A 16,179-nucleotide genomic window follows, 5' to 3' on the forward strand; every position below is an offset into this window, starting at 1 on the left:
TTATAGAAATTCATATCTTCGCTCAGAAATATTTGTTTGTGACAGTTTGCAGAAGTATGCGAGTCGTGTTAGGTTTCATTAGTATTTGGGGAATTGTGTTTATACGAATTCATATCTTTTATTAACGAAAATACGGTTTCATACATATTTTTAGCAACAACAAATTTATTTGTAGCATTTGAGCTTAGTGGAAAAGTTTGTGGATTGGGTTTGAGTTAGGTCTGTTTACTTCACGCACAAGTTCACAAGTTCTTTAGTTCGCCTCAATTGTTGGAGGATTGAGAATAGGCTTATACAAACTGTCATTTTTATTATTCATATATCAATGCGAAATGTAGGTGCTAGTTTTGTGCCAATTTTGTAAGTGTTGGAACAGGTTAGGGATATCAGAATACAAGAAGTACCAATTATCATTTTTAACGTATGAAATCTTCAATAGTAATTTTCTTTACAATAAATAACGAAAGAGAAAAAAATATTGAAAAATATTGAAAAATGATGATGGAAAGAAAGAAGCAGATATGCGAAAGGAAAACGACTGGCTAAGAGGAAGGTGTAGTTGAATTAACTATAAATCAGAGCGAATTCAGGCGATGAGAATTATTTATGGCCGGCTCGATCGGACTCGCACAGACCTCTTTGAACTGTGTTTCTCTTACGGTGCACCATAAATACGATAGCCGTGAAGAATAGGGACGGCCGTAAAATTCAAACGGTCTCGCGACCACGATTCCTTCTCTCGTTATAGCTGTAATATAGTATCTATTAGCGTAGAAAACTCTTGCAGCTTCTCGTGTCGTTGACGTAGGCTCCATTCGAGCCTCCAGCTCCAAGTTATCTTCCAATCAAATTCTCAATTTTCAGGAGCGTTTTACTTCTTATAACAAAAAATAGAAATTTTCTTTTTATCGTTATTATATCGAAGCATTATGTTGTTTCTTTTTTACCAATGTAATACAATTTGTAATATAATTATCTTGAAACATATTTTTAAAAAGGCTGATGTATAATGTTTGAATTTGAAAGATTCAAATTGAAGCTGAAATTTATATTAGAATTTAAATTTATATTTGCGATTTGAAATTGAAATTAGAATGTACATTTAAATTTCCCAAACATGTACTACTTACGAGTTACGAATAAAATAAGAATAAAATAAGAATAGATTCAAAACGAACAATAATATTCCATCCGTTCTTATTTCTAGCGAAATAAAATTTTTATTAGATTAAGGAACATCTAATAAATGTTATGTGTGTTATTAGATCAGTGTCGTTTCAACACTGTATTCAATGCAGTATTTAGGACTCTATAAAGAGTTGTTCACCTACTCCAAATTAATTATTTCTTCCCTATAGAAACCAGTAAGAAACGATCGAATAAATCCAGTATATTGTTTCTCCAAAAGAAGGTACATATGTTTATGAGTTTTTAATCTGCAGTTAATCTGACAAATCTATCACAATTTAATTATTTCTTCTCTATAAAAGTCACTGAAATAGTGTAATAAATCCAATATATAATATTATGCTCTTTCTAAAAATAATGAAACATAGATGAATCAGCTACATTCTAATCTGCAATCGATCAGATCAAATCAATCAAATGAATCGTTTCTTCTCTATAAAAAAAAAAAAAAAAAAAAAAAAAAACCATCGAACTAACCTAATAAACCCAATATATAATATTATATCTCCTCCAAAAACAACAAAAATAATATCTACGTTAATAAGCTAGACTATAATCTGGAACAAATTCGTTAAATCAATCAAATTAACTAGTTCTTCGCTATAAAATGCCACTATGAAACAATCTAATAAGTTCAAGCTACTACATTTTCTCCAAGAGGAAGAGTACATATGTATCTGTGTCGATCGATTTTTCTCTGGCTGACGAGAGAAACCACGGAAATCGTTGGTTCGGTTGGACAGCCGACCCCAGGGGTCGAACGATCACCGGGTCGCGGGTTCAAGCGTGTGGTTCGTGCGCGTTCCTCCGGCGAACAGGCTGGCTGAACATCGGGCGAAGGGGTCGAGATGTGCATTGGCCGGTTAAAATGTGGGGCAGTGCTGCGATTCGTCCTTGGTATTCGTGCGTTTCACAGTCCACCTCGAATCCGTTCGTCCTTCTACCGGGTGATTCTCGCGGTTCCAAACTGAATTCGTGACACGCTTCGCGATCTCGATTTCCATCTTGGCCTCGATTCCCCCGATTTATTTTATTTGTCCCGGCAGTAGATGTTTTGTTTAATTATACGCACACATCCACATGGATAACGATTTTATTTAATCGTATGTTGATCGTACGTCGATACGATTCGAGTTTGAATTTTAAATCCGATAATTACAACGTTGCGTTCGATACAGTTTTTATGATCTTAATAGCGCCAACTTGTGGCTCGTATCAGCTCGTTTCATTGGAACTTTTATGTAAAGCAAAGGTCTCGGAGGTTAATCGCTTTGGAAATTTCAAATTCAGTGGATTCACCTTTCGTCGTCGCGACTTTCCAGGTCTTCTAGATTAACCTTCCTTGGTATTAATTCGGTCTCGCTGTATAGTATCCATTTACAATATTTTATGCTTCTTTCCTGACAATGATCTGACAGCATTTTCTAATTTCTCTGTTTTTCTCAGCCAGTAATATGTAGCAATATAAAACATCAATACAGTTGCAAACAGTGCTATAAAAACATCGTAAGTTTACAAACCGGAATTATACTTATTAAGATTGGTATAATTCCAGGATGTAATACGAATTACTGCGAGAGTAAATTATAGAATATAAATGACTATTACCCATATAATAATTTAAAACGAATGTTATTAATACTCGTAAATATCAGTTTGAAATATTTTGTCCGCCGCTCATATTAGGTTGTCCGAAAAGTGTCTTTATTTCGCAAACGTATTTTTTTACAACAGTGCATCTTCATACAAACGTGGAACCAAGTCTGTGAAACGTCGCGATGTTTATCTCAACAGAACAAAATGTACATACTTCGACAAAATAATATAAAACGATAAACTATTATTTCCTCATAAAACGAAAGAAGCTTTTCGAACAAACTAATAGAAATGAAAATAAAGGTAGAAGAGTAAATCAGTAAAAAAAAAAAAAAAAAGAAAAAAAAATGAAGGGAAAATAAATAGTTAGATCGGTAAGGGCGAAATAAAATCATTTCAATTCCTCAGAGATATCGAGAGTACCGATACAATCGCGCAGCTACCGAGCAATCAATATAACTAAATTGATAGATACAACGCTATAAAGCCGTTATCGGTTTTTCTATTAGAGTGAAAAACTGCAATCAATCGTAATCTTTTTTCCGATAATCAGCGAGAAATCCGGTTATGGAGGGTTAACAGTCCTCTCGTTCCCTCTGAGATAGCAATGGCGAAAGAACGTTGAAAGTCTCGTGATCGTTCGCGCGACTAAAATTTCCTTAGAACACGCGCAGCTGCGATCTATAGTTCGCGTGATCGCTCGCGCGATCGAAACTTACGTAATTGCTACTCGCACGACCAAAATTCCTACCTGCACGTTGCTGCAATTGCCCGTGCTATGTATGTACGGTTGCAAATTGTTTTCTTGTTCTCTCGTGATTGATTTATTAGCGATCTTTGCAAGAGTTAGAAATTCGATTTCTTGTTCGCAAAATCTTGGGAATGGTGATCTCAGTGATCGTTATTATACACAGAGATTAATGCACTCGTAGATCTGCGAAAGTCAGGTGGTTAGTGTTAGAATTCTAAAAATTGTAGATTTATTGGTACTTTGTGAGTTGATGTTTGTATTTTATCATTTTCTGACTGGGCTGTTTTTCATTTTGTTAGAAACAGAAACAGAATCTAAATGGCAAGTATTTATAAGACTATTTTAGACATCGTAACTTTATCTTTATTACAATTCCCACAGTTAAAGTATCTATGGAACTAGCAGCGTAAAAAAGCTGCAAACGCTAACAAATTACCTCCAACTTTCATAAAAATTCGAGACCTTCCTCTTAATATACGTATAATCTATTTATTGTAGATTACAAAATGAATAATTAGCAGATAAAACTATCTTTGCTATTATACTTTTATCTCTATTGTAATTCCAAAAAATCCTACATATAATACTCATAGCTTTAAAAAATCTACAAATATCGACAAACTATTCCCAGATTCTACAAAAAGAATTCGGAATATCCAAATTAATTTTCGACCTATTCGTATCTCAGGAATATCTTTCACATCGTATCTTTCCCTTCGTAACAATTTTCAAGGTCCGACAGAACAATATGCAAGAACAGGAATGATGTGATTGCTCGTGTAAAAAGAAGAAAAATACGTAGAATAAAATTTGTCTCATTTTCGAATCAGTTCCCAAGAAAATCGAGCTTGAAAATTTATCAAGCATACTTGACAATGCTAAATTCAAACTGGACAGGACTAAATAATCGACAGAAGGTTCTTCTACGTGTAAAAATAAGTCGAAAATGTAGAATACAATTTTTTCACGGGACGATTTGTTTTCTAGCAAAAATCCATATATTTTTCTTTTTTTACACAAAGAATCACATCGTTTTCGCATTTAGATGTTAGTCGGTCGGACCCTACACATATAGATACATCACAAACGACATCCAACCACGATCAACACGCAATCTCCACGAATACCAATCAACACGTTGAAATTTGAATTTTCCTACGTCATCCCTCAACCTGTCCACACCTCTACGCACTCTCATCGTCATGGGTATTACTATTCTCTAACCACAACCTACACCATTCACGGCAGATGTCAATACGCGTGGAAATGCTAACGAGCACTTTTCACCATGCTGCGCACTCTTCTTCTCGCTTGGTATCGCCGGCAGCGTAGAAGAGTATCTACCACGTCGATATGCAGACAGAGAGAGGATCGTGGAGTCGTCGCGTTCATGACTCGCGGGACTTGCGTGGCTTGTGATTTAGTCACGTAGCTGGCTCGTTTAGCCGTGATCGTTAGCGGTCGTGTTATATGGGTGTAACGTGATTCTCGTGTCACGTAGCGTAACGCGTAAGCCCTTCGTGCTAGCGAAAACGAGAGAAGGAAACGACCGTATTGAACGAAACGAGCGGCAGAATGAAAAGGGTTGGAGGGTAGACTTCGTGACGTTGTGTCGTTCGAATGGACTGATATTTGGAAATAACCCGACGCGTGCTTCAACGAAAGTGAAACGAGCTTTCGTGATGTTTAATGGACAACCTGCTGAGGCTCGCGAGGCTTTTGTCGAGGTCATTGGTTCTCGGCTGATTTTCGGGGTCGTTGAAAGTTGGATGCTTGTATTATTGGTTGACACGTTGATTTCTGCATCATCGTTGAAGCTACATTGACGTGGTCAAGTTTTGATCAGGCGGTTTCTGGGAAGCAGATCGATTTCTTTTATTCGAATTTTAGTTGACGTGTCAATTTTTTATAGGAAATCTGTTGATTCCTAGGTCTGATTAAATTTAAGTCGACATATCAAACTGTTCGATATTCGACAAGAAGTCTAAGTTCGATGTGACTGCTTCTAATTACTTAGACTCTGCTTCTACTAATCTCTGTAATCAAGGTGCATAGTTGCCCATTGTAAACCTAACACGATTGTATTAGAGATTATATATTATATCAGAGAAATTTGTTCCATTTAATGTTGTAACAAATAAACAACAATAATAAGAAACTGGTCCAGAAGAAGAAAATGAACAAAACCAACACTGACTATGATAGAGAATATCATAAATCTACAGATCCTAGATCCTAAAAGAAGCAAAACTTCCGTTGATTCCGCGATGTTTACCAGGTCGCGGGAACAAACGAGAAAGTACATTGAACCTATGGTAGATCAGCGACTGCCAGTTTCGTGATAACTGGCAATGAATCAGAGAGGGCAGGCTCATGGGCCTCGATAGCCTTTACCGGCTGGCTGGCAGGCGCGAGATTGGGAAATCAGACATTACCGGCGTTTCCGTCTGCTTGTGCACGTATCACGTGTACCGCGAACAGGATAATTTGTGTCGAACGCGTGACCGCGCTGGCTGAGATTTATGCGCGGAATAGCCACGCGCTAGTATGCCTCGATGTTTATCTAAATCGCTGTCCGATCTCTCTCCCTTTCTCTGTATTTCGCTTCGGCTAACTGTTTCTCTCCTCTCACGTATATGATTGTTGGTTGGTTTTGTGGGTTTTGCTTCGAGAATGGGGACTAATCTTGGGCCGTTTATCAGATGCAAATGTTCCGTCTTTGCGAACGAATATGGATAAGGGTAATTGGTTCGTAGCTGCAATTTTGTTGCTTTAAAGAGTAGTCCAGTAAATTTTTCTATAGTGTTTGATTAGATTAAAGTCGATTAATGACTCGGAAGGTGGTGAACGTTTTGTAATTTAATGAGCTATCGTTTGTATATGTTTGGTAACGTGTATATATGTGTTTGGAATTATCAGTATGTAGAATTTATAATACAAGTTCTCGATTTGTGATTTTACACGGGATTATGAACCACTGTGTTTAACGTGTATAATATGTGTATATTAGTTGCATTAGGAAAATTGTGACAACTTTAAGAGTCGATTTATAAAGAAATTATAATAAGCATGTATAGTGAATAGAATTTATAATGAAGTTTTTAATAGAGCAGCTAAAAGATTAATAAGGGAACGTTAATATTAGATAATATTATCGTCACTAAAATCTGGTTAATATAACATGGTTACAGAATGATGTAAGCCCGGCAGCTAAAACACATCCATTATCCTTAATGACGCAAGGAAATATGTTCGTCGCAATAATTATATCCACTTAAAAACTACCAAGCGATCAATGACATAACGCTTCATGTTTTTCTGCTTTCAGGTAAGAGTCACATGTCATCGTTTACAAATATTCTTCCACTTCCAATTTCGAAGCCATTTAAACACTGGACCTGACAAACGTAACATCTTCAAGGTACGATATATTACATTATATAGTTACAGAAAGTACTCGTACTTCATTTTATTTATCATAGCATTTATATACCAATTAATTAAGTCCAAGTATATAAAACTTTATATCATACGACTATAAAAATTTAATACTGTGAAACGTGGAGACCTGATAGAGAAACGTTTCATTGGAAAATAAGAGTATGTACCTATAAATACTTTTTATAGCCGGTGTAATTGTAGCCACTTGGCTAATAACTTTTACTCGAATGTACATTTTTAATAATTATGTTTGAAACGTAAAACTTGGATGAGTAGTTTTAACGAGCCCGCAGCTGGTGTGATTGATGCACACACGTGGTCTAGGCTGCTTGTTAGCGCATTAGTAGCGTACCGAGATTTCCTCGAAACGATGTCAAGGCCGTGACCTAATGCAAGGTCGTTGTCCCCGGCGCGTCTTTCTCCACCCCTTCCCCCCTTTTTCTCTCTCTCTTTCTCCGTAACATCTATTTTCCGGTGTTGGAATTTTCACCGTGTACGAGTCAAACTCGTGGTGGAATCTATGTCGAGTATGTGGAAACTCTGACATTGGTCGTTTAGAATCTGATTAAAAATCTACTTTCTTATAGAGAAACATAGTTGGGATAATACGGTTTTTTATTTCGTTGAAAAGCCACAAGCTTAGATACATTTGCAAGCAAACCATCCCGTACATAGGAAATTAGAAACTTCTGTTCAATATTCTTCCGTGTCGTTTATTCTGTTTTAGTCTGTTAACGCTAGAATTGTCAAAAGTATGAAAATGATCCAGATTTTTGATTATTGCGATTATTAAAATCGTGTTATTTTAATTATAAAATTACTATCATTTTCACTGAAAAGATTCCTTATTTCCATCATATCAATACGATTATGACAATTCATTTATGTATAATATATTTTGGTACCTAGACACGTTCCACTATATGATTAGAATTAAATCGATATGTTGAACATATGTCGAGTAACGTAATATAGAACAATAGCCGAATTTTGTAGACAAAATGTACCAAATATTCCTATTAACTGTTGATATCGAACGAAAATAGAGCACACGTGATATCATACGCATCTTATAGGAACTCCTCGAATCTCGCTACCCATGCTCGTTGTAAACATTATTCGTAAATTGATATTGTATAAGATGCGTGCGTTTTATGAAAAATAGCAAATTATGTCATTACATTGAGGAATTTCCAGAACCTGTTTTTCAAATTGTCCGCCATATAACAATTTTTTTACGAGCTCCTTATCTTGTCTTACATGTAGCAAATTGTCGTCTCGACGCACGATGCACGTAAACTTGAACGACTTCCGACCGATTTTATCATCACAATATTTCAGTTTCATAGAAAATATTATCAAAATGTATCCGGTTGATAGTAATGTGTATCTTGTTCAATATGTGCTCTCTTTCAACTCCTTCAACCCTTGTAAGGTGTATACGGTGATGAAGAAAAATGTTGGCACAGACCAGACTTTCTTGTAAAATCCTATGTAAAATTCTAAACTACTTACAAGTCTACAGTTTTTGTATCCATTCGTTCATATATATCAAGTAGCAAGCCTATAAAACGTAGAAATATGACAAAGAAGAAGCTTTATTATTTACGCATGATCTGTTTTTCGTGTAAAGTGGCTATCGATAGATTTCGCAGAGTTTGTCGTAGCTGCATAAATTTAAATACACTTACGTGTATGTTATCTAAATAACAATAAAATGAAAAGTAATAATAAAAATTAAAAACACGATATATTACAGTACACGACGTAAGGAAACATACATTTGTACGCTATAAAACCAGACGCTGTATAGTCGAATTTCCCGTTGTCTTTTTCCATGCACGTCGAAATAAAAAGCTTCTTGCCTTTCTCCAGAATTTCAAGGAAAGCGGCACAAGGGTCAAAAATGGACCGTCTCTAGAATTTCTAGCATAACGACAGCGCCCATTTTTCTGGACCTTTGGCATCTTCCATGCGCCGCTTGACCTCTCAACGCGCAAAATTTTCTTGAATTTGATTATCCCGTGAAAAATTTCAAAATCGAATCGTAATATGTTCGAACATGGCTGACTCGCATAGTTCTACCTTATTACGCGCGTCAAATGTAATTTAAATGCAAGAATCCGCTAGAATCCTATCTTCTTCGATCGATTTCCACGGGTCGATTCCCCTGGCGACATGAATGGAACAGAAGGCACGATTCGCATTTAGGTCTCGTAGAACTGCTAGTCCGGCCGATAAATATGCGACGCCGCACGTCCGCGGATCGTAGGAAGTTCTCGTCGCTTTCTTTCCTCTCTGGCTGCATTCCCTTGCCGCTCGCGTGTAGAAACCGACGGCGGCGGCGACGACAACGACGACAACGACGACGACGATAACGACAACGACAACGACAAGGACGACGACGACAACGACAACGACGAGAACGGTGAGGATCGCCAGCATCGCCGGATCGGTGTCGGTGACCCGTCATCGAATCGGCCAGCTTGACAATTAGCCGCGTCAGAATCCCAAACGACACCGTATCCGACATCGACACCTTTCTAATCTGCATGATAAAGGGCCGATGTAATTAAACGCCTGGATAAACGTTCAAGACACCGTATGAAGCCTATTATGCCACCGTGAGTCATGCCATTCCTATCGATTATCGTTTTGGTGCGGCTAATTTAATGAATATTATTACGCGATATCGATTCCTTTCATCTTCCGTTTCATTATTAATTGCTGGTTTTCAATTGACGAATTAATGAGCCTTTGTCTAGGAATTGTTTCGAGCTGTTGAAGCACGATGTGCTGATTCGTCTCTATGCTGACATATTACGTTTTAATAACGTTCATTCTAATTTTATAGTTTGTTTTATTGTGTTATTAGAAATTAAATTAATGACAGTGGTTCATTATCGAAATTCATTTGCCCGTTAAATTTTTATTATTATTTTATATTTATTATTGAAGTTAGGTAATAACTCTGTCGCGTTGTTTGGTTTCTAATGAGAATTATGGTTAGATAGGATTTTTCATGCCATCAGATTACTCGTAGCTTTTTCGGTCGGTTATAGCAAAGGTAAATAATAAAATAAATAGTTACAGCTTGTATTTTTTATTTGTTTTGGGAATCGTGTACACTGCAGAACGATGAAATATTGAAACGTTCAGGGAATTTTAGTTTGTTCTGGTTTCCCAATTTTTGATCACCTTCCCGTCATCTTCATTAAACTGTGTAAATGATGTCGAAATGGAATTTCTGATAAGATAATTTAGTTAGAATATGTATCCATTAATATACCATGACAAAGTGTAATCTCTTCTACAGTGAACAGAATTAAATATAAAAATTAGTAACTCGAAGATGGAATATTCCTATGACTAATGAATATTCACAAGATGCGTTTAAAAATATTTCAATATTTGTATGATCGAGGAAAACATTAACCAAAAGGAGACACAATGATCATTGATTTAAACATCTAAGGTATCTTCTTAACCAAGAAATACATTACTTCAAACTGAGATCTATAGCGATCAATGAAACCATCAACTAAAAAGAGTAATTAAACACCAACTAAAAAGACATAATAATTACCGATCTGAAGTTGTAATGTTGTATCAGCCAGCAAATATATTCTATCGCCAAAAAAAATAAATAAATATCAATTCCAAACGTAAAGCTTTGAACGATCAATAGAAATCATTCACCAAAAACGAAGGTAGTGACCAAAGACTGGAAGATCTAAAATATCGTACAGCCGAAGATCGTTATAACCAAACACAAGCGAGACATAAGAACTACTTGGCTACTGCGTGGTTCAAAAATTTAATGTTCTCCATAACAAAAGCAGCGAGAAACAAAAGAATCCAGTGACTCAAGAACTTAACGTTCCCCAACGCAACCAACGAAAAAAGCAACCGAACGTTCCAGCAACGTTTCACTCCCACTCTCCCTTTTTCTCTCTTTCTTTCTACCGCAAGTAACAAGGAACGCGTGCTTGAAAACGCGACTGTAGACCGTGGCAGACTATTCTCTCGCCTCGGCAGTCGCCTCGCTGTCCTTCTCCTTCGTCGGCTCCTTCTCCTCTTCCTAGTCCAAGGTGGAGGAGGTTGTTGCACCCTCCTCGAGCATTGTGCATGCGTGCACGAGGGTGCCTAGCCCCCTTCATCCTCTATTCTGTATGCAACCCGTCTCTCCTCTCCGCGCTGGTGCAATGACACAGCTTCGTGGAAAGGCATCATAGCGGAAGCATCCAGGATTATCGATTGCTCCGTGTCGCAAGCCGCGCGATCCTGCGCTCTTTCCCAAGGAAAAGCATGCTAATTCGGACAACTTTTTTTCTTGAAACTTAATTCTCACGGATTTCTCCTTGAAATTCAGTTCTTGCAGATTTTTCCTTGAAATCAAATTTCCTTTGATTTAGGCATTTATTTTATTGGTCGTTAGACGGTTTAGAATAAATCGTTCAATGTCAAGAATCAATCACTAAATTGATTAATTCGATGTGATCGATCAGTTCCTAAATTAGCAATAGTTTTCTAGACAGTTCGACGTGTGACTATCGTTTCAGCGTCATTGATCGCCCTATCTCGAGAAAGGTATCATGACGAGAGAATCCAAAATTATCTAGCGCCCAGATCTCACTTTGAAATTCGATTTTCTCCAACGTTTTGGGTTCATTTGCTTTGAACGATCGTTTTGGCACGAAATCTCCGATTTCGAATAATTTGATTAATTTCATGTGATGTCATCGACTGAAAAATTAAACCACTATCTGAATAAAGATTGTCTCCGAGAGTTTTATTTGGGATGATTGATTTGTCATTATCGATCGTTCTATCTCGAGCCATGCAACTTTGCGTTCTTCCCTCGGAAAATATCTGTTCTTCGAGATTTTTCCATGAAAATGGAAATAATTTTGCAATGGTAGTACTTCAAACGAAACCAATCGTCTTAACACTTCCACTTCTACCACTGCTCTTGAAAAATCTATAAAACACCCTTTTCCAAACCTATCGAAACATCGCAAAGAAAATCTTCATATTTCAAATAAACTCAAACCCCACTTGAACCTTGTCAAACCTACAGAAACCATTTAAACTCTCCGAAACTCTCTCAAAACCTTCTTCGAATCAACCAAAACTATGCCAAAGAGAATCGCGATATTTCAAATGAAAGCAATCGCCTCCACCATAGCTTCTCAAACACAAGCTTACGAAACCTGCTATTCTAAATCTACGAGGAAACGAAAAATCCTACTGCAAATAACATTCAAACTCGTTCAAACCTCCTCAAACACTTACAAACATCCTTGAAACAGCCTGAAACCCCATAAAGTTTTCTCCAAGCAAGCAAAACAGTAGAAAGAAAATCGTGATATTTCAAAATGAAGGTTGCTTCAAAACGCATCTCGTGGTCTCGCGCAGACGGTTACCAGCTTGCGCGTACTCCGCTTTTATTATTCCCTTTCGGGCGGTCGGCGCGCGCGTGCGCGCGCTTAGAAAACTCGCGTATACTGGCTTGGCTTGGTACTTCGCGAGCAGGAATATAAAGCGTTTTATGGGTCTGTCTGGAGTGCGAGAGCGTGGCCGGCGCGGCGAAGGACCCCGCTCCGCGCGAGTCCTCTCCGCGTCGGCGAACGCGAGCGCGCGGGGTCCTTGCGCCCATCCGGCTGGACTGGATCGAGAGCAGTACGCGGCCCGTTCGTTGTTGTCCATAAACGCGTAGAAGCCGCTATAAATCAGCCCGTTTATCGAGGAACGAATCCCGTTCGCGGTTCGTTAGAAAATTGCAGCGCTCCCTCGTACCAACCTTCGCCCCTATCTTCTTCTAGATCCTTCTCAAACGTTCCACTGTGTCTCTGTTACTCTTTGAAGCTGTGTTGGCGCTGACGGTATGGTGATAGAGTGACCGGAAGTTGTAGTCGGAGCATGATGTTACCGGCGGAGGTAGTTTGGCGGTTGAGATGAGATGTTGCAAGGTTTGCTGTGGTTTTGTGGTTTTTGCTAGAGGAGATTGTTGCGAGGGGCTTTTACTTTGGTCGATTTTGACTTTGAGAAGCGTAGGAAAGTGGCTATGTTCTTCTAAAATTAACAGACAATCGCTTGAAATTCCATCGCGTCCACACTATCATTACAGAAATAATTGTTTTACGAAGTGTAGTAATCTTTCGTTCAACTCCGCGGAGATTAATTAAGAAAATTTTAATGACCAAACGGTAAGATTTACGATGAAGGTTCAAAAGTTAGCCAATACGGAAGGTGTTCTCCTACAAACGTCTGTTCATTGACTTTCCGCAAAATTACTCAAGTTGTCTATGATAAACGTATACTAAACACCTGTCATGTAATAAAAGTTCAAAACTCAGACATTCTTCCATGATTCTTTGGCTTTTCTGAAACTTGGCCAATAAAAGAATTCTACGATATTATATAATAGAACAACGTATACTTTGTAACTTGAATATTTCCAGTTAACTGCATCGTTTGATTTTCTTAAATATTTTTCTCCGTCAAGAAAAATCGAGAATTCCGTATCCGGTTTAAATATTTAGAAAATTAATTCGAAACATTTTCGAACACTATTTCTTACGAAACATTTGCTTCAGCGTAATATCTACATATTTCATCAGTCATCAAGCTCTTCATCCATGTTATTAACTTTCTTCAAAATTAATGGAGACGACTTCAATAATACTTCCTCCCTGACATCAACATATTCTATCAAAGTCAACATTTTTATTCATGTCGTTGACTTTCTTCAAAATTAATCGAGAAAACTCCAATAACGTCCTCTGCCTAATAAAAGTTCAAAAGTTCAGCAAGACATGGGAGGTCATAAAACTAGCAATCATAAATGTTGTGACACTCATTTATTACAATTATTGAGGAAATAACAAATTGTACTTTATTGAATAGTTAGAATATGCGGGATGAGAATTAAGTAACCAATTTGATGGCACTAACTGAGACTAACTAAAAATTAAAAGCAATGAAAATCATTCAGTTCATACTAATTTACGTAATATACTAATTATAGCGGACAGTGTATTTAACACATTGTGAAATAAATTTCGCCGCAGTTCCAGTATATTTTTAAGAAATATGTCAACGTTTATGAGACGGAGAACGTCGATTCGCATCTTTCGTCCTCGTTTATAAATAGACGGCGGATGTTTGTGCGCTGTCAGGAAATTTAAGAGTGAAAAAATGTACAACACGTCCATAATACATAAAATATCCAAATATATAATCAATAAATATTATACAATTTAATAAATGAAACACATTTCTATTCTAAACTTTCGCTTCTTTCGTTACAACGCGAACGTTGGTGAATTTTCGGAAAATTTCAAGATACAAAAATCCACATAACGTGTGTCTAACATACAAAGATATATAACATATCCGAAGCAAATTTATTACGATATTTAACAAACGAGACACGTTTCTATGTAGCTTTCACTTTTTTTTAGTTACATTCGTGAAAATATGGAATTGCATAAACTGTCTTGTCCGCAGCCTACTTATAAAATGAAATACGTCGATTCACGTACGTCTGCTGTCAACGATGTGTCTTGAAGCTCGCTTTCCAGAGATAACTAAACTCTGAAAAGTCCTCGGAGCGCGGGTAACTGTGGGGCGCGTTGCCCTCCGCGATCGTCAGTGAAGCGGCGTGACACGCACACAGGTGCAAGTTGGCGCATTTTTCCGCGGCGCGTGCAGCGTGATGCCGCATCACGTGTCTAGAATGTTACTTTCACTCGAGGCACTGCGTGCGGCCGCCGCGCCGCGGTCCGTTTTGCAACCGGCCGCTCGCCTGGCAAATCCGTCGCCGATCGCCCGCGGAAATCTCGCCAGACGATCGTTCGGCAACGGCCGCTTCCATCGGCCAATCGATCAAACGCGTTTTCCTCGCGACTCACGTCGCGGAAAGGTCGGAACACGCGTCCAATCAAAGCTGAATATCGCGTTATGTAACGTGCACGTCTGATAATGGATATCGAGTTGTTGCATTGAGTAACGTTGTGTGTTCAAAGCGAGGAGGTTGTTGAACTTTTGCTTGAATCGTAGTGGTGCAGCGTGATTTTGCAATAGGTTTGCTTGATTAGCTGCTGATTCGTAGTTGTACTTTGCTGTGTGCAATTGTGCAGTTGGCGTTGGTTATGGCGGAGGTTCTTGACTTCTCAGCCGTTTTAAGGTTATTACGGTTGGCTGCATTAGCCAAACTGGGCTATTTGTTGTTGTAAAATTGGCATATGAATTTGCATCTTGGGCAAAGTTACAACTTATAAATAATTAAACAAGGATTTGATAAAAGTTGGAAATCCACGCGAATATAGAATTATTGAAAATCTATCGAATCAGTTGTTTCGGTTATATCTGAATTTAAAATCAGCGGAACTGAGTCTAAAAAAACCAAAGGATATGTAAAATTTTTAAATATCTAACGCGATAGTCAATTAATTCGTTTTTAATCCCGAGTCTCCCATCTAATTTCTTAGTCTTTTAATTTTGCAATAGAAATTTCTACAGAATAATTTCTTCGCCTCTAAAGACAGACGAAAAGATATTTATTTTTGCTGAAATACAACAGAAGTTCGATTATTCCCTGGCTTATATTCATGTAACTATCTGATCAAGTATTTATTCACCCTTAAACAGAAATAAAGAAAATCAGAAATAAAGAAAGTCACATTCCTGTACATCTATGTACACTTGTGTGCATTTACTCAAGCCCATTAACATTTGCTTCTGAATTGCTTGCACAAACAATTTCCAACACAGCTTCCTCAAAAAGAAGAAGCAGCAAGCTCAAAGAAGAAGCAACCCCTCGGCTCACATTCTTTGCACAACGTTGCCACCAGCCAGTCAAATACGTGCGCGATTCTTTTCAAAAGAGACAAGTACCTTGACCTTTTCCAATGACCGTCAGCGAGGCACGATCCCTCTTCAGCAACCCTTCTATGCATCAAGGTTCTCTGAAAACCCCATGCGCGCGGATTTCACGATACACATTCCCTGCAAACATCGACGCCCCTTTGAATCTGAGAATCCAATGCACCCTGACCTTCTTCAATGACGTTTCAGTTGAAGATCAACCCCGCTTCGAGCCCCTGTACTTTTTAAAACGACGCGTTGATATATCTTCGCTCTCTTCTTCGCGAGTTTCAATGATAATCAATTCCATCAGCAGGACAAATACGCAAGAA

The 16,179-nt window shown here is 37.9% G+C and overlaps 1 protein-coding gene across 6 annotated transcripts in view; it reads left to right on the forward strand.

Moving 5' to 3' along the window:
- The window catches only part of E23 (ABC transporter G family member E23), a 268,872-nt gene that overhangs the window by 144,984 nt on the left and 107,709 nt on the right, over positions 1-16,179 (forward strand). For 3 of the 6 annotated variants that reach the window (XM_071999702.1, XM_071999705.1, XM_071999704.1), the window contains exon 2: positions 6,864-6,956. The exons of the other annotated variants lie outside the window; for them this stretch is intronic. The gene's annotated coding sequence lies outside the window, so the exon portion shown is untranslated. The remainder of the gene's footprint in view (positions 1-6,863; positions 6,957-16,179) is intronic. 6 annotated transcript variants of the gene reach the window in all.

This window comes from Bombus fervidus, chromosome 3, assembly GCF_041682495.2.
Source record: "Bombus fervidus isolate BK054 chromosome 3, iyBomFerv1, whole genome shotgun sequence".
Classification (NCBI taxonomy): Eukaryota; Metazoa; Arthropoda; class Insecta; order Hymenoptera; family Apidae; genus Bombus; species Bombus fervidus.